This window comes from Papio anubis, chromosome 3 (assembly GCF_008728515.1).
Source record: "Papio anubis isolate 15944 chromosome 3, Panubis1.0, whole genome shotgun sequence".
Classification (NCBI taxonomy): Eukaryota; Metazoa; Chordata; class Mammalia; order Primates; family Cercopithecidae; genus Papio; species Papio anubis.
In genome coordinates this window covers 35,362,028-35,388,971 of record NC_044978.1, presented here as the reverse complement: position 1 = coordinate 35,388,971, position 26,944 = coordinate 35,362,028, and the positions used below count along the sequence as shown (strand labels likewise).

Here is a 26,944-nt window from a genome sequence, read left to right as displayed (position 1 = left end):
GGGCGCGAGGGGTCAAGGGTGGCATTGAAGGGAGAGAAAGGTGCAGAGCATTCACTAAATCATTTCCACCAGAACAGAGGGGAACAAAGGCATCACCATCCTGAAAGTGTTTGTGAAGGACTCATACAGGCCGAGCACTGCACAGAGTCTGATGACCTTTTCCTGCCCTGGAGATTCTCAGTTTTGTCATTTTGATGAATCTCTAAGTTGTGTTCACTGTGAGTTTCTCTGATAGCAAGTAAGCAATTTAACATAAAAGGTCCTTTGAAAGAAATGCATAAAAATTGAGTCAGGCTCATTGCTGCTCCAAAGCATGCCATTTATTTTTAATTGTTTCCCCCATCCATCTCCAGCTATTAAGAAAGAGAGAAGGGAGAAAATAAAATGAAATTAAAAGAAGCAAGACACAAAAATGAAGTTGGATTTCTTTTTGAATCCTCTGTTGGTGATATAAAGCTCAGATATTTATGCTACCATCCCCCAAGAGCCAAAACATTCATTCAGTGTGTGGGAATCAAATCTCAGAGAAGTCATGTTGAATATTCAATTTGATACCTCCCGTGAGAGTGTATATTTAACAATACAGAGCACCATAAGAATATCAGTTCCAAATAAGAAGTATAATGTTGCCATCCACTGACAACTTTGCTCTTTTTTCAGTGTGATGGTAGTAATACCAAAGAAGCATTGAGAATCCATTAGTCTGCAATTTGATGTAAGTTCCACCCACAGGCTGTCCAGGAAACCTTACATTTACAACTTGTTTCTAGGTCTTTCTCTCCCTTTCTTTAGTGAGGACTTTGGTTTCTAAGAGTTTTTGAGAAGTAAAATTGGCACTGTTTAGGTGCACTGGCTATTTAGATAGTCACTAGCTATGCGTGGTTATTTAAATTTAAATTTACGTATTTAAATAAAATTAAAACTTAGTTTCTTAGTCATACTAGTCACCATTCAAGTGCTCAGTAGCTGCATGTGGAGTGGCTACCTTATTGAAAGTTACAGATATAGAGCATTTCCATTTTCATAGAAAGTTCTATTGGACAGTACTGATCTGTAGCCTTGTTTATAGAAAGTGGGTCTTTGAAATGTAGTTCCTTACCATAGGAGAAGCATGTTGTCATCTAAATCCCTAAAGTGGAAATCTAATGAGCATATTGACACTTCGTTTTACTTTCCTTTTTAGAGAGAGGTCATCAATGAATAAGGATGGCTTCTCCCATAATCTTTAGTTAATGGTAACCAAGGACACAAGCAACAACAACAAAAATCCCTCACCATTGTATAAATGGCATGGTCTTTCTGCTACTTAGAAGAAAAGACCCCCATGGCTGTGCCATTTTATTTCCTTGGCTCTTTAAAAAATTATTTTAAAAGGTTTATTTTTATTTGACACACAATAATTGTACATATTTTTGAGGCATACTGTGACACTTCAATACATGGATACATTAGGTAATGATCAAATCAGGGAAATTAGCATTTCTATCACCTCAAACATTTATCAGTTCTTTGTAGTAAGGAATATTCAAATTCCTGTCTTCTCACTATTTTGAAATATACAATACATTATTGTTAACTATAGTCACCACACTGTGCATTAAAATACCAGAACTTATTTCTTCTATCATGTTGCATGAATGATGGGAGAAATCACTTATTGTAAATGGGAGGATTTCATTCTTTTTTATGACTGAATAGTATTTCATTATATATACACACACACACCCCTTCAACACAGCACACCACATTTTCTTTCTTTCTTTTTTTTTTTTTTTTAGACAGGGTCTCACTCTGTTGCCCAGGCTGGAGTGCAGTGGCACCATCATGGCTCACTAGCCTCAACTTCCTGGGCACAGGTGATTCTCTCACTTTAGCCTCCCAAATAGTTGGGACTACAGACGTGGGTTACCATACCCAGCTAATTTTTTGTACTTCTAGTAGAGATGGGATTTCACCATGTTGCCAAGGCTTGTCTCAAACTCCTGGGCTTAATGAATCCACTTGCCTCAGCTTCCCACAGTGCTAGAATTACAGTCATGAACCACTGTGCCTGGGCTATACCGCATTTTCTTTATTCATTCATCCACTCATGAACACTTAGGTTGATTCCATATCTTGATTATTGTGAACAGTGTTGCGATAAACACAGGAGTGCAGATAGCTCTTCAATATCTGATTTCATTTTCTTTGGACATATACCTAGTAGTGAGATTGCTGGATCATGATCATGTGATAGTTCTATTTTTAATTTTTGGGGGAACCTCCTACTGTTTTCCATAATGTCTGTACTAATTTACATTATCAAAAATAGTTCCTTTTCTCCACATCTTTGCCAACACTTGTTATTTCTCGACTTTTTTGATAATAGCCATTCAAACTAGAGTGAAGTGTTAGCTCATGGTTTTGATTTGCATGTCCCTGATGGTTAGTGATGTTGAGCATTTTTTCATACACTTGTTGACAGTTTTATGTCTTTTTCTGAGAAATGTTTATTCAGGTCTTTTGCCCATTTTTTAATTGAGTTATTTATTATTCTGCTATTGAGTTGTTTGAGCTCCTTATATGTTTTAGATATTGGTCCCTTATTGGATGTACACTTTGCAAATATGTTTTTGCATGTCATAGGGTATCTCTTCACTCTGTTGATTCTCTTGCTGTGCAGAAGCTTTTCAGTTTTATGCAATTCCATTTGTCTATTATTGCTTTTGCTGGCTGTGCTTTTGAGGTCTTATTCAAAAAATCATTGCTTAGACCAATGTAATGGAGATTTTTGCTTATTTTTTCTTCTATTAGTTTCATAGTATTGGGCCTTACATTTAAGTCTTTAATCCATCTTGAGTTTGTTTTTGTATATGGTGAGAACTAATAGTCTAATTTTATTCTTCTGTATGTGGATATCCAGTTTTCCCAAGCCCATTTATTAAAGAGACTGTCCTTTCCTTATTGTGTGCTCTTGGCACCTCTGTTGAAAATCAATTGGCTGTACATGCATGGTTTTATTTCTGAGGTCTCTTTTCTGTTCCATTGGTCTATGTGTCTGTTTTTATAGCAGTACCATGTTGTTTTGGTTATTATAGGTTTTGTAGTACAATTTGAAGTCAGGTTGTGTGATGTCATGAGCATTGTTTTTCTTTTCTTTTTTTTTGATGCAAGACTGCTATGGTTATTTGGAGTCTTTTTTTGGTTCCATGCAAACTTTATGATTGTTTTTTCTATTTCTATGAAAAATGTCATTGGTATTTTGATAGGGGGTGGCATTGAATCTGCAGATTGCTTTGGGTAATACGGACATTATAACAATATTTATTCTTCTATCCATGAACATGGACTATCTTTCCATTTATTTGTGTCTTTTTCAATGTATTCAATCAATGTTTTGTAGTTTTCAGTGTTGCAATCTGTCATCTCCTTAGTCAATTTTATTACAAGGTGCTTTATTTTTTGTAGTTGCCGTAAATGGGATTGTTTCCTTGACTTCTTTTTTTTTCCAGAAAATGTGCCATTACTGTATAGAAATGCTATTGATTTTTGTATGTCGATTTTGTATATTGCTACTTTGCTAAATTTATTTTTTGGTGTCTCAGTTTTTTGGTGGAGTTTTTAGGGTTTTCCACATATAACATCACACTGTCCACAAAGAGAGGCAATATAACTTTTTCCTTTCTAATTTGGATGTCTTTTGTTTCTTTCTCTTGTATGATTCCTCTTGCTAGGACTCTTCTAGTACTATCTTGAGTATAAGTGGGGAGAGTGGGAATCCTTGTCTTGGTCCAGTTCTTAAGGGAAAAGCTTTCAACTTTTTCCCATTCATTATGATGTTAGCTGTTGGTTTGTCATATGAAGCCTCTGTTGTGTTGAGGTACATTCCTTCTATAACTAATTTGTTGAGAGTTTTTAATTACAAAAGGATGTTGAATTTGTCATATGTTTTTCTGTATCTACAGAAATGACCACATGGGTTTTGTTCTTTATTCTGTTGATGTGATGCATCATATTTATTGATATGTGTATGTTGGACCATCCTCTCATCCCTGTTAATCCTACTTGATCATGGAATACCTTTTTTTTTTTGAGATGGAGTCTTGCTCTGTTGCCCAGGCTGGAGTGCAGCGGCATGTTCTTGGCTCACTGCAAACTCCGTCTCCCAGGTTCAAGCGATTCTCCTGCCTCAGCCTCCCGAGTAGCTGGGATTAGAAGCATACAACACCATGCCTGGCCATTTTTTTATTTTTTATTTTTTGGTAGAGGTGGGGTTTTGCTGTGTTGGCCAGGCTGTTCTAAAACCACTGACCTCAGGTGAGTCACCTGCCTTGACTTCCCAAAGTGCTGGGATTACAGGCGTGAGCCACTGTGCCTGGATCCCCCCAGCCCCCCACTTTTTTTAAAGAGTGAAAGTTTTATTGCACTCTTAGTAGCACTGGTAATTAGCATTTATTTTCATTCTTTGTCAATCTGATCAAGGAGGGGTCTCTTTCTGTAATTTAATTAGGTAAAGTTGAATCTCTGCTCACATATTCACAGGAATAAATTTACTACCTTAAGGACTTGTAATTCTTTGTCTTTTAATTAAGAAGTAAGATTGCATTTAGTTCTTTTTTTCAGAAGACATATAGCTTTATTTTTATTAATTTTTTATTTTTAATTTGCTTTCAGAGTTTTTTTTCCATAGGTTATTGGAGTATAGGTGGTATTTGGTTACACGAGTAAATTTTTCAGTGGTGATTTGTGAGAGTTCGGTGCACCCATCACCCAAGCAGTACACACTGTACCCTATTTGTAGTTTTTTATCCCTCAGTCCCTTCCCACCCTTCTCCCCAAGTCCCCAAAGTTCATTGTATTATTTCTATGCCTTTGTGTTCTCATAGCTTAGCTTCCATACATTGCTGAGAACATATGATGTTTGGTTTTCCATTCCTGTGTTACCTCACTTAGAGTAATAGTCTCCAACCTCATCCAGGTGGCTGCAAATGCCGTTAATTCATTCCTTTTTATAGCTGAGTAGTATCCCATCGTGTAGATATATACCACAGTTTCTTTATCCACTCATTGATTGATGGACATTTGAGTTGGTTCCACGATTTTGCAATTGTGAATGGTGCTGCTATAAACATGCGTGTGCAAGTATCTTTTTCGTATAATGACTTCTTTTCCTATGGGTAGATACTCAGTAGTGGGATTGCTGGATCAAATGGTAGTTCTACTTTTAGCTCTTTAAGGAATCTCCACACTGGTTTCTATAGTGGCTGCACTAGTTTACATTCCCACCAGCAGATAAGAAGTGTTCCCTGATCACTGCATCCATGCCAATGTCTACTGTTTTTTGATTTTTTGATTATGGCCATTCTTGCAGGATTAAGGTGGTATTGCATTGTCATTTTCATTTGCATTTCCCTGATCATTAGTGATGTTGAGGATTTTTTCGTATGTTTGTTGGCTATTTGTATATCTTCTTTTGAGAGTTGCCTATTCATGTCCTTAGCACACTTTTTGATGGGATTGTTTTTTCTTACTGATTTGTTTGAGTCTGCTGTAGATTCTGGATATTAGTCCTCTAGTCAGATTTATAGATTGTGAAGATTTTCTCCCACTCTGTGGGCTGTCTGTTTACTGTTGATTATTTCTTTTGTTGTGCCGAAGCTTTTTAGTTTAATGGTCCTGTCTATTTATCTTTGTTTTGTTGCATTTGCTTTGGGTTCTTGGTCATGAAGTCTTTGCATAAGCCAATGTCTAGAAGGGTTTTTCCAATGTTATCTGCTAGAATTTTTATAGTTTCAGGTCTTAGATTTAGGTCTTTGATCCATCTTGAGTTGATTTTTGTATAGGGTGAGAGATGAGGATCCAGTTTCATTCTTCTACATGTGGTTTGCCAGCTATCCCAGCACCATTTTTTGAATAAGGTGTCCTTCCTCCACCTTATATTTTTGTTTGCGTTGTCGAAAATCAGTTGACTGTAAGTATTTGGCTTGATTCCTGGGTTGTCTATTCTGTTCCATTCATCTATATGCCTGTTTTAATACCAGTACCATGCTGGTTTGGTGACAATGGGCTTATAGTATAGTTTGAAGTCAGGTAATGTAATGCCTCCAGATTTGTTCTTTTTGCTTAGTCTTGCTTTGGTTATGTGGGCTCCTTTTTGTTTCCATATGAATTTTAGGATTTTTTTTTTCTAATTCTCTGAAGAATGGTGGTGGTATTTTGATGGGGATTGCACTGAATTCGTAGATTGTTTTTGGCAGTGTGGTCATTTTCGCAATATTGATTCTACCCATCCATGAGCATGGGATGTGTTTGCATTTGTTTGTGTCATCTATAATTTCTTTCAACAGTGTTTTGTAGTTTCCTGGTAGAGGCTTTTTACCTCCGTGGTTACATATATTCTTAAGTATTTTATTTTATTTTTTCAGCTATTGTAAAAGAGTTGAGTTCTTGATTTGATTCTCAGCTTCGTCACTGTTGGTGCATAGAAGAGCTACTAATTTGTGTACATTAATCTTGTATCCTGAAACTTGGATGAATTTTTTTTTATCAGTTCTAGAAGCTCTATGGAGGAGTTTTTAGGGTTTTTGAGGTAAATGATCATATCATAATCAAACAGTGACAGTTTGACTTCCCCTATACCGATTTGGGTTCCCTTTATTTCTTTCTCTTGTCTGATTGCTCTGGCTAAGACTTCCAGTACTGTGTTGAAGAGGAGTGTGAGAGTGGGCATCCTTGCCTTGCTCCAGTTCTCAGAGGGAATGCTTTCAACTTTTCCCCATTCAGTATTATGTTGGCTGTGGGTTTGTCATATATGGCTTTTATTACATTGAGGTATGTCCCTTGTATGCCAATTTTGCTAAGAGTTTTAATCATAAAGGGATGCTGGATTTTGTTGAATGCTTTTTCTGCATCTGTTGAGATGGTCATATGATTTTTGTTTTTAATTCTGTTTATGTGGTATATCACATTTATTGACTTGTATATGTTAAACCATCCCTGCATTCCTGATGTGAAACCTACTTGATCATGTGGATGATCTTTTTGATATGTTGTTGGATTTGGTCAGTTAGTATTTTGTTAAGGATTTTAGCATCAATCTTCATCAGGGAAATCGTTCCGTAGTTTCCTTTTTTGGTTATGTCATTTCGTGGTTTTGGTGTTAGGGTAATGATGGCTTTGTAGAATGAATTAGAGAGGGTTCCCTCTTTCTCTATCTTGTGGAATAGTGTCAAAAGGATGTATACCATTTTTTCTTTGAATGTCTGGTAGAATTCTGTTGTGAATCCCTCTGGTCCTGGACTTTTCTTGTTGGTAATTTTAAAATTACCATTTCAATCTCACTACTTGTTATTTGTCTAATTCTTCTTGATGTAAGCTAGGAGGGTTGTATTTTTCAAGGAATTTATCCATCTCTTCTAGATTTTCTAGTTTATGTGCGTAAAGGTGTTCATAGTAGCCTCGAATGATCTTTTATATTTCTGTGGTGTCAGTTGTAATATCTCCCATTTCATTTCTTAATGAGGTTATTTGGGTTTTTTTCTCTCCTTTTCTTGATTAATCTTGCTATTGGTCTATCAATTTTATTTACTTTTCAAAGAACCAGCTTTTTGTTTCATTTATCTTTTGCATTTTTTGTTTGTTTCAAGTTCATTTAGTTCTGCTCTGATCTTCATTACTTCTTTTATTCTGCTAGGTTTGGGTTTGGTTTGTTCTTGTTTCTCTAGTTCCTTGAGGTATGACCTTAGATTGTCTATTTGTCCTCTTTCACACTTTTTGACGAAGGTATTTGATCCTATGAACTTTCCTCTTAGCACTGCTTTTGCTGAATCCTAGAAGTTTTGATAGGTTGTGCCACTATTATCATTCAGTTCAAAGAATTTTTAAATTTCCATCTTGATTTTATTGTTGACCCAGTGATTGTTCAGGAGCAGGTTATGTAATTTACACATATTTGCATGGTTTTGAGGGTTCCTTTTGGAGTTGATTTTCAATTTTATTCCACTGTGGTCTGAAAGAGTACTTGGTATAATTTTGATTTTCTTAATTTTTTTGAGACTTGCTTTGTGGCCTATCATATGGTCTATTTTGGAGACTGTTCCATGTGCTGATGAATAGAATGTATGTTCTGCAATTGTTGGGTAGAATGTCCTATAAATATCTGTTAAGTCCATTTGTTCTAGGATGTAGTTTAAGTCCATTGTTTCTTTGTTGATTTTCTGTCTTGATGGCCTGTCTAGTGCTGTCAGTGGAGTATTGAAGTCCCCTGCTATTGTTACGTTGCTGTCTATCTCATTTCTTAGGTCTAGTAGTAATTGTTCCAGTGTTAGGCATGTATATATTTAGGATTGTAATATTTTTCTGTTGGACTAGTCATTTTATCATTATATAGTGTCCTTCTTTGTCTTTTTTATAACAGCTATTGCTTTAAAGTTTGTTTTGTCTAATATAAGAATAGCTACCCCTGATTGATTGCTTTTGGTCTCCATTTGCATGGAATATCTTTTTCCACCCCTTCCTTAAGTTTATGTGAGTCCTTATGTGTTAGGTGAATTTCCTGAAGGCAGCAAATATTTGGTTGGTGAGTTCTTATGTATTCTGCAGTTCTATATCTCTTAAGTGGGGCATTTAGGCCATTTATATTCAATGTTAGTATTGAGATGTGAGATACCATTGCATTCATCATGCTATTTGTTGCCTGTGTAACTTGCTTTTTTTGTTTCTGCTTTTTAAACTGTATTTTTGTTTTATAGGTCCTGTGAGATTTATGCTTCAAAGAGGTTCTATTTTGATGTATTTCCAGAATTTGTTTCAAGATTTAGAGCTCCTTCTAGCAGTTCTTGTAGTGGTGGCTTGGTAGTGGCAAATTCTCTCAGCATTTGTTTGTCTGAAAAAGAGTGTATCTTTCCTTCATATATGATGCTTAGTTTTGCTTGATACAAAATTCTTGACTGATAATTGTTTTGTTTGAGGAGGCTGAAGATGGGGTCTCAATCCTTTCTAGCTTATAGGGTTTCTCCTGAGAAATCTGGCGTTAATCTGATAGGTTTTCCTTTATAGGTTACCTGGTGCTTTTGTCTCACAGCTCTTAAGATTCTTTCCTTCATCTTAACTTTACATAACTCGATAACAATGTGCCTAGGCGGTGATCTTTTTGCAATGAATTTCCCAGGTGTTCTTTGTGCTTCTTGTATTTGGATGGCTAGGTCTGTAGCAAGGCTGGGGAAATTTTCCTCAGTTATTCTCCCAAATATGTTTTCCAAAGTTTTAGATTTCTCTTCTTCCTCAGAAACACCAATTATTCTTAGGTTTGGTCATTTATCATAATCCCAGACTTCTTGGAGACTTCGTTCATATTTTCTTATACTTTTTTTTTTTTTTTTGGTCTTCATTGGTTTGAGTTAATTCAGAGGTCATGTCTTCGAGCTCTAAATTTCTTTCTTCTCCTTGTTCAATTCTATTTCCAAGACTTTCTAGAGCATTTTGTATTTCTATAAGTGTCTCCAATATTTCCTGAAGTTTTGATTGGTTTTTCTTTATGCTACCTATTTCCTTGAATATTTCTCCCTTCACTTCTTGTATCATTTTTTTGGATTTCCTTGCATTGGGCTTCACCTTCCTCTGGTGCCTCCCTGATTAGCTTAATAACTAACCTCCTGATTTCTTTTTTCAGGTAAATCTGGGTTTTCTTCTTGGTTTGGTTCCAGTGCTGGTTAGCTAGTGAGATTTTTTTGCGGGGTGCTAAAGAGCCTTGTTTTGTCATATTATGAGAGTTGGTTTTCTGGTTCCTTCTTATTTGTGTAGACTCTGTCAGAGGGAAGGTCTAGGGCTGAAGGCTCTTGTCCCACGGGGTGTTCCCTCGATATAGTACTTTCCCCCTTTTCCTATGGATGTGGCTTCCTGTGAACCGAGCTGCAGTGATGGTTATCTCTTTTCTGGGTCTAGCTACCCAGCAAGTCTACCTGGCTCCAGGCTGGTACCGGGGGTCATCTGCACAGAGTCGTGTGCTGTGAACCATTTATGGGTCTCTCAGCCATGGATCCCAACACCTGTTCTGGTGGAGGTGGCAGGGGGATGAAATTGACTCTATGAGTGTTCTTAGCTTTGGTGGTTTAATGTTCTATTTTTGTGCTGGTTGGCCTTCTGCTGGGAGATGGTGCTTTCCAGAGAGCATCAGCTGTGGTAGTATGGGGAGGAACTGGCCGTAGGCAGGGCCCTAGAACTCCCAAGATTATATGCCCTTTGTTTTCAGCTACCACGGTGGATAGGGAAAGCTCGTCATGTGGGGGCAGGGCTAGGTGTGTCTGAGCTCAGACTCTCCTTCGGTGGGTCTTGCTGCAGCTGCTGTGGGGTATGGGGTTCCCAAGTCAATGGAGTTGTGTACCTAGGAGGATTATGGCTGCCTCTGCTGAGTCATGCAGGTTGTCAGGGAAGTGGGGAAAAGTGGGCAGTTACAGGCCTTACCCAGCTCCCATGCAATATGAAGGTCCGGTCTCACTCCCACCATACCCCCCATAAAAGCCCTGAGTCTGTTTCCAGGCAGTGGGTGAGCCAGGCTTGAGAGCTTGCCCCAGGCTACCCACCTCCCACTGCAAAAGAACAGAACTTTGGTTTTTCCCTGACCTGTGGAGTCTGCATACCGGATTCGCTCCCTCCCCCCAACCAAATTTTGGCAAGGAGGCTTCTCACCTGGTACAAATTATTACAGAGTTCAGCTGGAGACTTTGTTTTTCCTGTAGCATTTTCCCCCATGCCTCTGGCTGTCCTCCTGAAGGGTCCCTGTGCTGCCAGGCAGGAATGGCCTGTTTGGGGACCCAGTGAGCTTTCACGGTCTTTCCTGCTGCTTTCTCTACCCCTGTAGAGGAAGTTCTGTAATTTGACTCAGCTTCAGGTAAGGTTGAAAACTTATCCCGCAAACTAGACCTTTATTTTCCCCAGTGGGCGCCTGTGTTTGGGAGTGGAGGGTCTGCCTTTCCTACTTCCAAAGTTTGGGGCACTCACAGTAGTTGGGACATTTCCAGGGTCCTGCAGGAGCAGTCTACTTCCTTCAGAGGGTCTGTGGGTCCTCTCAGGATTCCTGTTTTGTTCTTGCAGTCATTCTGGAGCTAAAATTCATGATTTGAGCCTCCGCACGCTGCTCTGTCTGTCCAAGTCAGAGCTGCAATCTGGTCCTGCCTCCCATCCGCCATGATGGTCTGTGGGAAACCTTTTTGATGTACCATTGAATTTGGCTTGTTAGGATTTTGTTGAGAATTTTTGCATCTAAGTTTATCAGAAATATTCATTTGTAGTTTTCTTTTTTGTGTGTGTATTTTTGTCAGGTTTGGCATCAAACTTATTCATAGGATAAATTTGGAAGTATTCCATCCTCTTCAATTTTTTGAAATAGTTTAAGAAGAATTGGTATTAGTTCTTCTTTACATGTTTTGTAGAATCCAGCAGTGAAGCTGTCAGGTTCTGGGTGGAACCTTTGATGGAAGACATTTTATAGTATTATTACTAGTTCAATCTCCTTACTAACTATTGATCTTTTCAGATTTTTTATTTCTTCATTATTCAATTTTGGTATATTGTATGTGTATTTATTAGTTTCTTCTAGATTATCGAGTTTGTCAGTATATAATTGTTTATAATGGTCTCATGACTTTTTGCATTTCTGTGGTATTAGCTGTAATGTCTTCTTTTTCATCTTTGATTTTATTGAGTCTTTTCTTTAGCCAGTCTTCTTAGTCTGGCTAAAGGTTTGTCAATTTTATCTTTCCACAAAGCCAACCCTTTGTTTCATTGATCTTTATATTGCTTTTTAAATCTCTATTTCTGCTCTGATTTTTATTAATTTTTCTTTCTACTAATCTTGGGTTGAGTTTGTTCTGGTTCCTTGAGGTACAGTATTAGATTGTTTACTTGAGATCTTTCTTCTTTCTTGATGTAGGTGTTTGTTACTATAAACTTCCCTCTTAGGACTGCTTTTGCCATATCCTATAGTTTTTCATATGATGCATTTCCATTTTAATTTGTCACAAGGAATTTTAAAATTTCTCTTTTAAATTCTTCTTCTACCCATTGGGTATTCAATAGTACATTGTCTCATTTCCATGTATTTGTAAATTTTCCAAATTTCCTCCTGTCATTGATTTCCAGTTTTATACCATTTTGGTATGATTCAAATCTTCTTTAATTTGTTAAGATTAAGTTTGTGACCTAACATATGATCTATCCTCGAGAAAGTTCCATGGGCAATTGAGAGGAATGTGTGTTCAGTGGCTGTTAGATGGACTGTTCTGTAAATGTCTCTCTCCATTTCTATTCAACGTTGTCCTGGAGGGTCTAGTCAGTGCAACAAGGCAAGAAGAGGAAATAAAAGAAATACAATTTGGAAAGTAAGCAATAAAACTCTTTCAGATGGCATGATTGCTTACATTGAAAATCTCAGTCTAGAAAAATGCTATTAGATCCAATAAGTGAATTTAACTGGATTGCAGCATACAAATTCATTATATTAAAATCAACTGTACTTCTGTATACTAGCAATGAATAATTCAAAATTGAAATAAAAACTTTAAAAACAGCTTGCTAAGTTTCTTATAAGGTTAAATACACTTATCATAAAACTTAGCAATCCTACACCTAGATTTTACCTTTCCCCTCCTTCCTCCACCTGTTTGTGTATTTCTTCAATCTCTGGTGCTAGAGGACTGCGTTCCAGTCTTGCTTAGCATTTCTTAGCTGCATGACTGGACCAGTTTCAAACTCCTGCCTAAAATGAGGAGAACCACAGGACTTACTGTACTGGGGAGTTGTGAGGATTAAATGAGTTACCTCAGGCGAAGGGCCCAGAGAGGATTCTGAATATGGTGTCACCCAATACATGTTAGTTTTATGGTCACTGCCAGCACACATCAGGATACAGATGTTTTGTGAAATTCAGAGACATTCTCTTCTTAGTATATCTGCTAAAATACAAACTCAAACCTATCATTGAAGTCATCTTTTTTTCAGCACTATATTATAAAAACGTGCCAGAGGTGGAAAAATTTATCAACCTTCCAAGCCTTTTCATATATATATACACATATATACACACAAATGCTTCAGAATAAGAAAATGTCAACTTTTCGTGGACAACAATATGCAGGCAACAGTCACACCTCTCAAGGAGGTTACCAAGAGCTTCATCACTGCCTGGGCAGATGTGGGCTGTCCCAGGGAAAGGGGGCTCAGCATGAAGTCATGAGCAGTTGACAATCTTTATCAAGTGTGTGTGTGTGTGCACACGCGCGTGAGAGAGAGAGAGGGGAATATTTTTTTTTTGGCTAGGTTGCTCTGGATTCTGTCAAAATGACATTCATGCTTCTCATGGACTCCACCAACACTCCAGAAGAGATGAGAGCAAAATGCAATAAAATCAAATCCAGGTCCACATGGCAGCCCTTCCCATAGATGGTTTTGTTTTTCAAGATCATGAAAATGGCACAGGCTAAGAATTCCCAAACCCAGAACCAAAATCTAGCATACTTGATATTAAAAAGCTTGCTATAAAATGAATCTTAATTTCTTTATCTTCTACTCTTCCTTCTCATCTCTCCTACCTTCCCATCCCTTCCTTTCCTCTTTCTGTTTCCTCTCTTCTTTCTCCTTCTTATTTCCAGGAAAGGAAGGAGTTTTGGGGTTTGCTCAATCAGATAGCTGTGAAAGTTCTGCTTTGGTGCTGTTACGATGCTTTGACTGGATTGGAAACCTAATCCCCGAATTCATATGTTGATTGGACATGAGGCCTTCTGGAGGAAATTAGGTTTAGATAAGATCATGAGGGTGGGGGGTCCCCAAAATGGGATGGGTGGCTTTATAAGAAGAGGAAGAAAGACCCTAGCTGAGCCGTACATTCTTGCTATCACCACGCGATGCCCTCCACTGTGTTATGATGCAGTGAGAAGTCCCTTAAACTTCCCAGCCTCCAGAACCGGAATAAATAATTCTTCTTTAAAAATCACCCAGTCTAAGGTATTCTGTCATAGGAACAGAAAATAGACTGATATGGCTGTTATTTTAAGAAATAAAGCTGGCATATATTCCCCTCACTCAAAGTACTTCTAAAATGCAGATGCCCACCACCAAAGGGCATTGCATGTAGGTGCATATGCACAAACATAGACATCACCATTGCTAAATAGCAGGTACCATGGAGAACAGAGCAATGAACTATTTCCTCATATGGAAAGAAAATACCTAATAAAACCCAAGTAAAGAGCCCAAAATAGCTCCACTTTATTTTTGAGCACTCTTATGCAGAGCCATTTAGCCAGGGCCAGGAATAATTGGTGCCAGGTGCCTTGTAGAGATGCCAGGTTCATGGATTTCTCAGTCTCTTTATGGGAGGATGACTTAATAACACATCTTTGTTTGCTGAATGTTTGAATCTTATTTCTGAGATTATACCCAAAGATGGCACCCCTCCTCTGCATGAGTGAATCACATTGAAAAATAGGAAAAAGAGTCCAGAAATCAATGCCTGTCTCAGCTGAAACATAATTATAAGTCCACTGTGCTTCGAGGTAATACTTTATTATAATGAATATCAGGGCTGGGTGCAGTGACTCATGCCTGTAATCCCAGCACTTTGGGAGGCCGATGTGGGCAGATCATGAGGTCAGGAGTTTGAGACCAGCCTGGCCAACATAGTGAAACCCTGTCTCTACTAAAAATACAAAAAATTAACTGGGTGTGGTGGTGGGTGCCTGTAATTCCAGCTGCTTGGGAGGCTGAGGCAGGAGAATCGCTTGAATCCGGGAGGCAGAGGTCGCAGTGAGCCGAGATTGCGCCATTGCACTCCAGTCTGGTGACAGTGTGAGACTCCACCTCAAAAAAAAAAAAAAAAAAAAATGTGTGTGTGTGTGTGTGTATCAGAGCTACATTATTAGTTTGGTGGCTAAGTCATAATTGTAAAACTCTGTTTTCCAATAAATCCTTCCCTTGAACCTAAATATATAAAAGAGAGAAGGTGCAGCGCTGCTCTGGTTATATTGGGGATTGGGGGTCCAAGGCATTGCCCATTTAGCTTCTTCCTTGGCTCCCACTTAAGTCACTACTCCCCCTCCCCACAAGCTCCCCATGGAGCTCCTCTAACAGAGCATGAAGAGTACTGACTATTATGCTGGTTATTAGTGAATACATAGTACCCATTACTACAGAGGGGGAACTGAGGCCTGGAAAATGAAGTGTGATGCCAAACTGTCGGAGTTGGTGCTGCCGCTGGGACCTGCCACCTCCTGTAGAGCACTAAGTGTCATACTCTGTGACCCTTAGCAAGGCAGCCACTGTTGAGACAGCAGTGCACCCTGCTCCCCAACAGGAAGCAAACATTTAAACTAGTTTGACTTCGAATGTAAAGCCATGGAGTGAAATAATCTACTTAGCAGAGCCCTTCAGGGCGTTCTCCTTTTCCAGTTGATTCAGTATTTTAGGTTTGGAAAACAAAAATATTCTGTAACAGGAGCTCTGGTTTGCTTCACAAGCCTGTGCTAGTAATAGGAGAACTTGGATAGCCAGGCATCCTACTGTCTTGCTCCTCCACACCCCTTCTTCCTCACCTTTGCCAGGTGCCGCCTAGCCTGGTGGAATGGTGGGCAAGTACTGCAAGAACATGCTCCAAGTCACCGGGTGGTGGAGCCTGCCGGTCCCGGCCCCTCTGCAGGAAGCTGGCAAACAGGCATTTCATCTCAGAGACAGGACAGTGAAGTCGACAGATTCGTGTGTGTGTGTGTGTGCGTGCATGCCCTTGCTTAAATAGCATGATTTTCCTCTCTAATTAAAAAAAACCGAAATTTATAAGGAAAATTTATACCACATGATAAGCATAAAGAAAATGTCACTACATAGAGAAGCATTTTTTTGTTTTTTGATTGGGAGTCTCACTCTGTCGCCCAGGCTGAAGTGCAGTGGTGTGATCTCAGCTCACTGCAAGCTCCGCCTCCTGGGTTCACGCCATTCTGCCTCAGCCTCCCTAGTAGCTGGAACTACATGTGCCCGCCACCACACCTGGCTAATTTTTTGTATTTTTAGTAGGAGACAGGGTTTCACCGTGTTAGCCAGGATGGTCTTGATCTCCTGACCTTGTGATCTGCCCGCCTTGGCCTCCCAAAGTGCTGGGATTACAGGCAAGAAGCATTTTAAAAGACATATCCTTAGATTATTTCTTTCCTTTTCTCCCTCCTCTGTCTTTATTTTTCTCTCTTCCTATTTTTTTGCTATTTCATTTCACCAAAATGAGATCATACTGCTTGTGATCCCCTTTTATTTACTTCATGTATTGTGAACACATTTTTGTGATAAATACATAATAATGTATAATTATTATTGGTTTAGAAGTATTCCTTTGTGCTATAACTCATTCAAGTACATTTCTACTTTTTAACATTTGTTTTTTCTGCCTTTATAAATAACACTTCTGTTACTAGTTTGAGTCATAAATCACTGCATATTTCTCTAGGAGGAATTCCTAGAGGTGGAATTGGTGGATATATAAGAACTGTAGAGATTGTGAATAACCAGAACTATGGAGCTGACTCTTCTGTCCTTAAACATTTGCTAATTACTGCACCCGACCAGCCCAACCCATACAGGCAGTTGATGGCAGCTTTGGCAATCGATGCCCTCTCCATTTATCAAAGAGATAAACTGAGTCATCAAATAGGAAATTCATTATTTTAAAGAGTTCATCTAAAATGGGGTCAGAGAGAGAATGTGACAAAGTAGAAAAAGCAGACCCCTCAGAGGAGAAGGGGAAGGGGCAGGGGCGAAATAGAAATTCTCCAACTGCTCAGGCTTCCCTTTATCCATCCTTCCCTCGAAGTCTTGTGCATCCGCCCTGATTCCAGGCCTCCTCAGCAGATGGTGGCCCGGGGAGATGACAAAGTTCCGGCTAGCGTGATCACAGGATGGATCTCCATTACTTCTTAGCTGATCCATGTTAAACTCAAGTTGACTGTGGTCAGACTTAGTTTTCCACTGAGAATTAATTAACAATTTTTCTGGGCTGTGTTCCCTGGGGCATATTTAGAGTCATACTCAATGGCTAACTTTTTGGGGAGTTGTCAGCTCTACCAACTTCTTTCCACTTGGACATAGCACATAGCCACAGTAATATGTAGGGAGACTGGTGCATGAGAAGGAGCCAGCATGTAACTCTGAATAGAAGGTCTTTCTATGTACAGGGATTTGGGGAGCAAAGGCCTCCTTTCTCCTCCTCAAGGTTGGGGGGTGTGACGGTTTCAAGAGGTGGGCTCTGTTGGTGTTGGTAGACAGGGCCACTTTAACCTCCCTCAAAGGGGCAGTGGAGCAGGCTAATGAGTATCCTCTGTGAGCTTGAGAGGTGCACATGCATTCACTTAAAGCAAGGTGGGACCCTGCCAATTTGTCCGGATTCACTGCCAGCTGGCAGTAAGATTAAATCCTCCCTGAGGAGAACCAGAGAGAGCGGAAGGCCTGGCCTGGGGTTCTGGCCTGACCAGCAAGCAGGAGCTTTCATGTATGGAGAGGCCGTGCTTTAGCATTGATGGGCCGAGATGGGCCCAGTCTCTCGCAATTACCTTCGTGGTTTTCTGCCAGAGGCTGTAATTTTTTTCCAAGGGAAAACTTCCCATTTGTTTTTTGTATTTTTAAAGCTTGTGTGTGCATGTTTGCTCTTTGTGCTAAGGGTACGTGTTCAGCAGAAGGAACTGGCAGGAGCATGAGCTCCCTCTCTCACTTTGCATGTTTGACCCTGAGACCTTGTGTTCTCCTGAAGCCTCTGCCACGCAATTTCTTCCATCTTCTTCCTGTCTGATGATTTCCCCTGGACTATCCCATGGGCATTTTTATGTCAATAGATTGGAATGTTTCTCTTCTCACTGGGAAAAGCTCCTTTGGTCTCAGTGAACTCAGAGGTGGAGAAAGTCATAAGAATCAGGGAGCCTGCCCCAAATCACTTCCTATTATAATTTTCCACAAAGACTGGAGGGGAGGCTTAGAACATCTTCCTGCAGTGTCCAGCAAGAGAGTGAGGCAGACTCCCTTTCTCCTGCCAAAGCCACGTGGAGCCAGACAGAACCACAAGCATACCTGTGGTGCTTAGAGGCCCAAGTAGAAACTTGAATGCTCACGGCTGCATTGGCAGCTTCTACTTGCCTGCCTGGATCACTGTTCCTCATGAGAACCTGGAAAAGCAGGACTATCATGCTTGCTTGACAGACGAAGAAACCAAGCCTCAGGTAGGTAGTCAGTTTCCCGAAGTAACATGTTATAGTGGATGGCAGGGTGGATGTGACAGTCAGCCTTGTTTGACTTTGAACTGAGGGGCATTATAAAGATGCACTGGTCACATGGGAGAGCTGACTATCCTGGGGACCCTGAAACATCTAGGCCTAGCCAATCCTTAAGGCAGTTCACACCCAAAATAGGATAGTTGGTGATCTGATTTTAGGTGGCACCAGGAAACTCCAACACTACCCATGTGAGGTTCCACAATTTAGTGCCATTCTTTGGTTAATGAATTGTCTGCAATTACAATGAAAATATCTTTGTGTATATAATCATTTAAGCAGTCATTTCCATCTAAGTGTGAATTAATTTGTTGTCTTATTCAGTGTAACAGCTAGCTGAGACTTGATTTTATTTTCCTTCGTGCATTTATTTTTACAATCGGTATGCATTTAATGAGCATCTGAGGATAAGATACTATATAAGTTCAAGGAGGAGTAAGACATGCACTCTGCCGTAAATGGGCTTACAGGTTAAAAGGGAACTGAAATCACCATAAAGCAGCATACAGTAAGTGACATGAGAACAGCACAAATAGAAACAATCAATTGAGAGCAGGAACTGAGGTGTTTAGGGAACCAACATGGGGGATGAGTCTTTGTGAAGGGTGGTCATGATTTCAACTAGAACCTGTAGTGTTACAGAGGGCAGGCAGAGAAGGGAGAGGAAGGCATTGCCAGAGGGAAAGCAAGGAGTAAAGGCATGGGGTGAGAAACTGACATGTTTGTTTGGGGTATTCACATGGTTCCTTTTAACTTAAGTATAGGGTATGTGGAGGGGAGTAACAGGAGATAAAGATAAAAGGTGTTTTGAGGCCTATTTTTAGAAGACTGTCAGTGCCAGGATAAGGCGTATCGTGTCTTACCTGGTCGGCAGTGGGAGTCTTTGAAAGTGTGTGAACAGTAAAGCACCATGACTCCAACTGTGTGCTAGGAATGATGGGTCAGAGTTTCCTGGAGAATGTTTATTTCAGGCTGAAATAATCAAGGCCTGAGTTTAAACAGTAGTGGTAAGAACTGCCAGGAGGGAATGGTTCAGGAGATAGCCTGATACTGTGGTATGATACAAAAAGATATCCTTGGTCTTCAGCCCTGGCTCTAGTTCCTTACACAGAGCTCTTAAAACCTTTGGAATTCCCTGAATGATGGGATGAGAGGAATGTGTTTTTTTATTCAGAATCCCCTTTCAACCATGCCTGAGTGGATGCTAGTGAGATGGCTGGGGGTTGGGGGACCCTGGATAGCTCTGGCTGGGGGCTGGTTCCCAGGAAGACCCAGGCAGGTTAGAAGAGTTGGAACTTTCAACCCCACTTTCACCCCTCAACCTCTGAAGAAAGAAGAAGAGATACAGATTGAGTCAATCAACTGTGGCCAATGATTTAATCAGTCATGCCTATGTAATGAAACCTCCATAAAATCCCCAAACAATGGGATTCGAAGGGCTTCTTGGTCAGCAAACACATGGAGGTGTGAAGAGGGCACAGAAGCTCCGTGTTCTCACCCCCATCCCTGGCCCTATGCATCTTTTCCATTTGGTGCTTCCTGAGTTTTAGCTTTTATAATACATAATCAATGGGAAGTAAACTGGTTTTCTGAGTTCTGTGAGCTGTTCTAGCAAACCATCAAAACTGAGGAAGGGGTTGTGGGAACCTCTGACTTTATGACTGGTTTATCAGAAGTATGGGTGGCTGGGACTTGTGATTGGTGTCTGAAGTGGGACAGTCATGTGGGACTGAGGCCGTAATCTAGGGTCTGAACTAACTCTGGGTACCTAGTGTCAGAATGGAATTTAATCATTGGACACCCAGTTGGTGTCTGGAAAGCTGGAGAACTGGTGGTGGGCGTGGAAAAAAACTTATGTATTTTGGTGTCAGGGTGTTGTGAGTAGAAACAGATAATGACAACAGATGGGCTCTTTTTTTGTTGTTGTTTTTAATTTTGCATCTCTTTGTTTTTTTCTTCTACATTTTTTCTCTTTAAGCTTTATTTTTGATATACAATAATTGTAAATATTTATGGGGTACAGTGTGATGTTTTGTTATGTGTATACAATGTGCAATGATCAAATCAGCACAATTGGGATATCCACCACTTCAAATATTTACTGTTTCTTTTGGTGAGAACATTCCAAATCTTCTTTTCTAGCTGTTTAAAAATATACAGTAAATTATTATTAACTATAACCACCCTATTATGCTACTGAACACTAGATTATATTCCTTCTATAATATCTAAGTGTGTTTTCATTCCCATTCCCCCTCCTCACTACCCTCTGAGCCTCTGGTAACCATCATTCTATTTGCTATCTCCATGTGATTCATTTATTTAGACTCCATATAAAAGTGAGAACATGTGACATTTGTCTTTCTGTGCTTGGCTTATTTTACTTAACACAGTGTCCTCCAGTTCCATCCATGTTGTTGCAAATGGCAGGATTTTGTTCTTTTTTTATAGCTAAATAGTATTCCATTGTGTATATATCCGAGATTTTCTTTATCTATTCATCCTTTGATGGACACTTCAGTTGATTCCATATCTTGGCTATTGTGAAGAGTGCTGTGGTAAACATGGGAGTGCAGATATTTCTTCAAAATATCTGACTTCCTTTCCTTTGGCTTTATACACAGTAGTGGATTGCTGGATCTTATAGTAGTTATATTCTTATTTTTTTGAGGGAATGCTGTACTGTTTTCTGTAATGACTGTATTAATTTACATTTCCACCAACAGTATATAAAAATTCTCCTTTCCCCATGTCCTCACCATCATTGGTTTATTTTTTTGTCTTTTTGATAATAGTCATTTTAACTGGAGTGAGATGATAGCAGATGGGCTCTTGTTTAAGAGTAGTTGTGGTATATAAGGGAGAGGGAGATGTTAAAGATGGCCAAGTGTCAAGTCTGGGTAAGTTGAAGGTGTGGAAGATTAAGAGGAAGCCCAGGAGAAAGAACTGCTGAGGGTGGGAATAGGAGGTATGCCAATTTAGACATGTTGACTGGAGGTAGCCGCTGGCCTGCAGGCACAGCAGGGCCTCATGTGGGGAGAGCGTTCAGTGAGCATGAGAGGGTGCTGATGGGAGGATCAAGGAGAGACCCATGGTCACAGGGAGGCAAAAGGACTCCAAATCTGTCTCATTCAAAAACATTTTCCTGTGTGCGGCCACTATTCTAAATCCTGAGATTCATATGAACAAGGATGAGTCGCTCTTCTCATGGAGCTTTCCTTCTCATACAGCAATTGATAGGACCCAAGTCCTATGCAGAGCCCTAAAGTGTAGCTTTCCTTTTTGTCATTCTCAATGTGGAAACATTCAGCATCCACTCCATCACAACCTGAAGGAAGGGCTTCCAGCTCCTCAAGCAATCCTGGCCCCTTCCCTGTCAATCCCCTGACACCTGGCCACCCATACACCACCACCCACCCCCGCTCAGGAGTTTCTACTATTCTGACTTCTATCATCATAGATTTGTTCTGTCTGGTCTTCAACTTTCATATGAATGTAATCACACATTTTGGGGAACTTCATTTGTTCAATATTGTGTGGTTGAGTAGAGTTGTAGCTTCTTTTTTATATTCCTTTTTTTGGGATTATTATTCCACTGCAAATACCCTACCTTCTATTTGTTGATTCTACTACTTGATGAAGATTTGGGTTGTTTTCAGTTTTGGACTATTATGAATAAATCTGTTATGAACATTTGCATCTGTGATATTTAAAAGACAAATGCATTCATACCTCTTTGGTGTTTACCAGGGAGAGAATTCCTGGGATTTTTTTTTTCAACTATTTACCAAGTACCTACTTTGTACCAGGTCCTCTGCTGGGTACTTGGTATTGAATATGAATAAAACAAATACGGTCTCTGTTCTCATTGATTTTACAAACCAGGTGGGGAATCTGACATAAAAAAACAGTTACATCAACTGATAGCAGGAGTGAGTACTCAGAAAAAAAGGGGGATGTAAGATACACTTTCAACTTTCCCGGTACTTAAAGCACAGCATGCAACTGCCAGGGAGAATCACACTCAGCTTGAGCAACAACACGCTCCCTGGAGATGTGTGATTAATACCCAACTGTTCTGGTAGCCCTTAGGGCACAGGAGACCGGGGATAGGGTGAGTTTTGTGTGGAGATTGGGAGGAGGGAAGTGAGGAGATCAGCTTGAACTGCGAAAGGGCCTGGTAGGCCCAATCCTCAGGTGTATTCCTTGGTCTGGCATGGATTTCTGCCCTTGATCTCTGGCTCTGGAGGTGACTGGGATAATTGAGGCCTTATGCCCCACTCCCTGAAGACTGGTTTTGGCACATATGCAACCTGCATTTTAATATTATTCCTTATGACTGGAAGCATTTGGAAGGAGTCCTTGCCCCTGGTTTTAAAAGGTGGCATTATTTTATGAACATTTAGACATTGATTAATAAAATTCCGAACCCATTAACTAATGGGGAAATGCCAAAGTTTTTTGCGTATCCAAGAAAGTAAATGTAATAAAAACTATCCCAAAAGGTAAGTTAAATTATAGTCTTTGCTTTTTCTCTCCTGATAGTCCCACCAGATGTTTTTCAAATGCAGGACACAGGCCCTTTTTTCTGTTTTCTCCAGGGAAAGAAGACAGAAAGCTTGGCTCAGCTATACTAACTTTCAGAAGGAGAAAAAAGCACCATGTTAGGACAAGTCCTGTTGGGAATCACCGTGCTGCTGGTTCATGAATCTGAAGGCAAGGCAACTAGACCTTCGTCAATTTCCAACCCCTTTTTCCTATTGACCCCCACCCACTCTTCCCAGATCACCACTGGGAATTTACCTCTGATTTTGATTGCTGGGAACAGAGCTTGTGAAGACACTGTAAGCCCTGGGAGGTTGAAAGGTGGCCATTTGGTTTCTTCTCTGTGGAGAAGGGCAGGGACTCCCTGCCCAGGCAAGGCCTCCATTTGAGGACTCCCCTCTCAGGAGCTGAGCCCATGGCTGGATGGCTATGTGGTCACTGAAGACTGGAATCAGCACCTCTTCCCAAACAGCCTGCTCAGGGTTCTAAGTTCTTCTTGTACATGAGGATCTTGATTTCTCCACCCTGGCTCAACTCCAATCCAAGTTTTCTGAGTCTGAAAGGAAATAAAACAGCTATAAAGTTGAGGGACAGGATATGTCCAATCCTCATGGCCCTGCGGTCACATCCTCTGCTTTTGCCGTGATGAGCCATGGAAATGTTTATAACCTGGCTGCAGTTCTTGGGCTTTAGCTCCAAGAGCGGAGCTTCCTCTCCCTCCCACGGCTTCCCCACCTCCCTGCCTTCCCTGACTGATCTGAAAAGCCAACTTGTCATCCAAAATGAAATGCAGAAGTCAGGGATTCTCTTAAATTTCTCCCTAAGAGGAGCGTTCCCAAGTTCCCAAGAAGCTTTCTCTCACATATTGCGCTGGAGCTGGGTGTCAGCACAACACAGTTCGAAAGAAACGGGATGGTGGGCCTAGGAGTGCCGCTCCTCTCCTTCCACAGACCCCACTCCTCTCCAGGATGATGGCATTGTCGCCAGCACAACGTGGAAGCTAGGGGGCTGCGGGGGATCACCCTATCCCAGGGAAAAGTCAAGCAGGATCCCTCATGGTTTTTGGTGTGGGAACGGTCTCTACATGAGAGGAGCTGATGGAGCACAAAGTTTCCATTTTTGTTCCTCCATATTTGTCTTCCCTTTGGGCAGTGCTACCTATTCCTGCGTCCTGAGAATCACTTGAGATGCTTAACAATGATAACACGGCTGGGCGCGATGGCTCATGCCTGTAATCGCAGCACTTTGGGAGGCTGAGGTGGGCGGATCACGAGGTCAGGAGATCAAGATCATCCTGGCTAACACGGTGAAACCCCGTCTCTACTAAAAATACAAAAAATTAGCCCGGCGTGGTGGCGGGCGCCTGTAGTCCCAGCTCCTTGGGAGAATGGCGTGAACCCGGGAGGCGGAGCTTGCAGTGAGCCGAGATCAGGCCACTGTGCTCCAGCCTGGGCGACAGAGCGAGACTCCATCTTAAAAAGAAACAAAACAATGATAAAAACACATCAAGCACAAAAGCAGGCGAGGAACCTGGAGATGGCTGGCCAGATGATCTGGCTTAATTCAATTGGCTGGCCTATTTGTGCTGCTGTCATGTTTTAGGGCATAATTACATGTTATGTTAGCTATAGTCATAAAAATATACCATTTAGGGGAAAAAGTGTTCCGTTTAATCAAAAGATGGCAGGCAAACAAGGGATGGAAATGATATTCATGGATGGACTTTTCTTGGTCTTGAACTACAAGTGGTTTTGCAACCCATTCTTAATTCTTGGTTCTGAATGACTCCCCTCTTAACCTCCCGCGTGTGAGGATTTACTGGTGCCCTGATCCCATAACTTAATTTTTGTCCTCTCTTTTTCTTTTGGATTATGAATGTCTGCTGGAGTTAAGCTGCAATAACATAATTTGTCATTGTCTAACATACAGTGTTATGTTTGAGCCTTTTGACTGAGCAGCATAAATTAGTGTCCTGTTTTATTAATGCTATAAATTCATAGGAGTAGATTTATTTAAAGTGAGAGATAAGCTGCATAGCAAGGGAAAACCGAAAATGCCACTTGTAGAAAGAAGTTGCTTAATTTTCTGCCACTCTCCCATTAGGCCAGTCATCCCCTTTATAGGAATCTACCTACAGGCAATTTTCAAAGTCCTAAGCAAGAAACTCTATTATATTTTCCACTGTATTATAGACCTTACTTTTCATTTCTGTAGTTCTTAGGGACAGTGGATAAAATGGCTTTTCTTCACTCAGTATGTGGAGTGCCACAATCTCCTCTTCTTGAAAGCCTCCACTTCCTACTCAGCCCTTCCTTCAACTCTACTGCCAAAGTTATTTCACACCTGTGTTTGCTCAGTGCATTCAACCTGATCCCCATGCCTCAGAGGGTCTTCCAGTGGCTCTGCAAAAGAAGGCTCGGGGTCTCATCTTTTGCTCCAAAGTCTAACCCTTTTCTTACTAATGCTGCACAATGTCCTCTGCTCCTAGTCACATTTTCCCCCAAAGCCACACCCTAGTGTCTTGGTGTTCTAGTCATTCTTTCCTCATTCCCACAATATACAGAAATTCCCTGTTTTTAATGAGGCCCTTCCCAACTGCTTTGTAAGAGAATGGGTCTTGCTTCTGGAAGGTAAGCAACATGGCCCCTTTGCCACTCCATTGCCCCTTGTGTAATAAAAATGACAATAATTGTCTCAATGGCTAACACTTATGTAGCACCAATTATGTGCCAGTCACAGTCCTAAGAATTTTATATGTCTACTGATTTAATCCTGGCAAAAGCCCTTTTAAGTGATGTGATGGTTAATTTTTTGTGTTCAATTAACTTGGCCACAGTGCCCAGATATGTGGTTGAACATTTTACTGAATGTTTCTGTGAGGGTGTTTTGGTTGAGATTAACATTCATCTGGGTAGACTGAACAAAGCAGATTGCCCTTCATAATGCAGGTGGACCTCATCCAATCAGTTGAAACCCTGAATAGAACACAAGACTGATTTCCCTCAGGCAAAAGGAAATTCTGCCAGGAGATGGCCTTTGGATTTAAACCAAAGCATCAGCTCTTCCCCGGTCTCCAGTCTTCCAGTCCACCCTGCAGATTTTGGACTTGCCAATTTTGGCTCCATAATCACATGAACCAATTCCTTAAATCCCTTTACAGCCCCCCCCCCCCCCCACACACACACCTTATTCTTTCTGATTCTCTGGAGAACCCTGACTAATACAGTTGGGTATTTTTATGATTATCCCACTTTACAGATGTGATAACTGGGCACAGAGATGTTAGGTAACTTGTCCAAGGTCATTATCAGTACTAGTAAGTAGTGCAGTTGGGATTCTGTGTGACTCCTGAGTCTGTGTTCTTAACCACAAGATTAAATAGATACTTATGTTCAGACTTATTTGTTCATTGGTCTGCCTCACATATCATTTTTGCTGGGTTATTTTATGTTTTAAGTTGTCAGTTTTCAGAAGACAGAATCTGCCCATCTGGCCAATGTACCATGGAGAGGCCTAGCCTAGACTTTTGAAAGGAAGTTTAGAAAAGTGTCTGATGAGATTGACTCCTGTATATTCTTCTAAGATTTTTATAATTTTATCTGTTATATGTAAGCCCATAGTTCAGTTAGAGTTAATTTTTGTGTATGGTATGAGGAAGGGGTCTAACCTCATTCTTTTGCATATGGCTATCTACTTATCCCAGCATTATCTATTGTAGTGTAGGGTGCTACTGCCCAACCTCCTGTCTCTCTCTCCTGCACTGTGGTTGGAACTCTATCCATCTAAATGGTTCTCCCAGGTGTCTCCCTTGATGAAATCCTCTCATGTGAATCCCATCTTGGCATCTGCTTTCTCCGGGGAGCTGGATTAACAAGTGAGTTTATCAGTTGAAATTAGATTTCATTGTATTCAGCATTCCTATAATAGTTACATTCAGTACATCCTTTAATACATCGAAAGTGATAAATTGCAACATTTGGTTATTGGGTCCCTCAATTCTTCTGTGCATTTAGCTTGATTGTTTTTCATTCTATATGAGGAATTTGGGCAATGCACAAATTTTTTTATCTTAAAAAATTCTTTTTTAAGATAAAGAAGAAAAATATAATTGGATGACACATAAATGG

The 26,944-nt window shown here is 40.4% G+C and overlaps 1 long non-coding RNA gene across 1 annotated transcript in view; it reads left to right on the top strand.

Moving 5' to 3' along the window:
* The window catches only part of LOC103884715, a 120,643-nt gene extending 96,564 nt beyond the window's left edge, over positions 1–24,079 (top strand). The window contains exon 4 of the long non-coding RNA XR_002522265.2: positions 22,874–24,079. This is a non-coding gene — a long non-coding RNA (uncharacterized LOC103884715). The remainder of the gene's footprint in view (positions 1–22,873) is intronic.
* Positions 24,080–26,944: the final 2,865 nt, after the last annotated feature.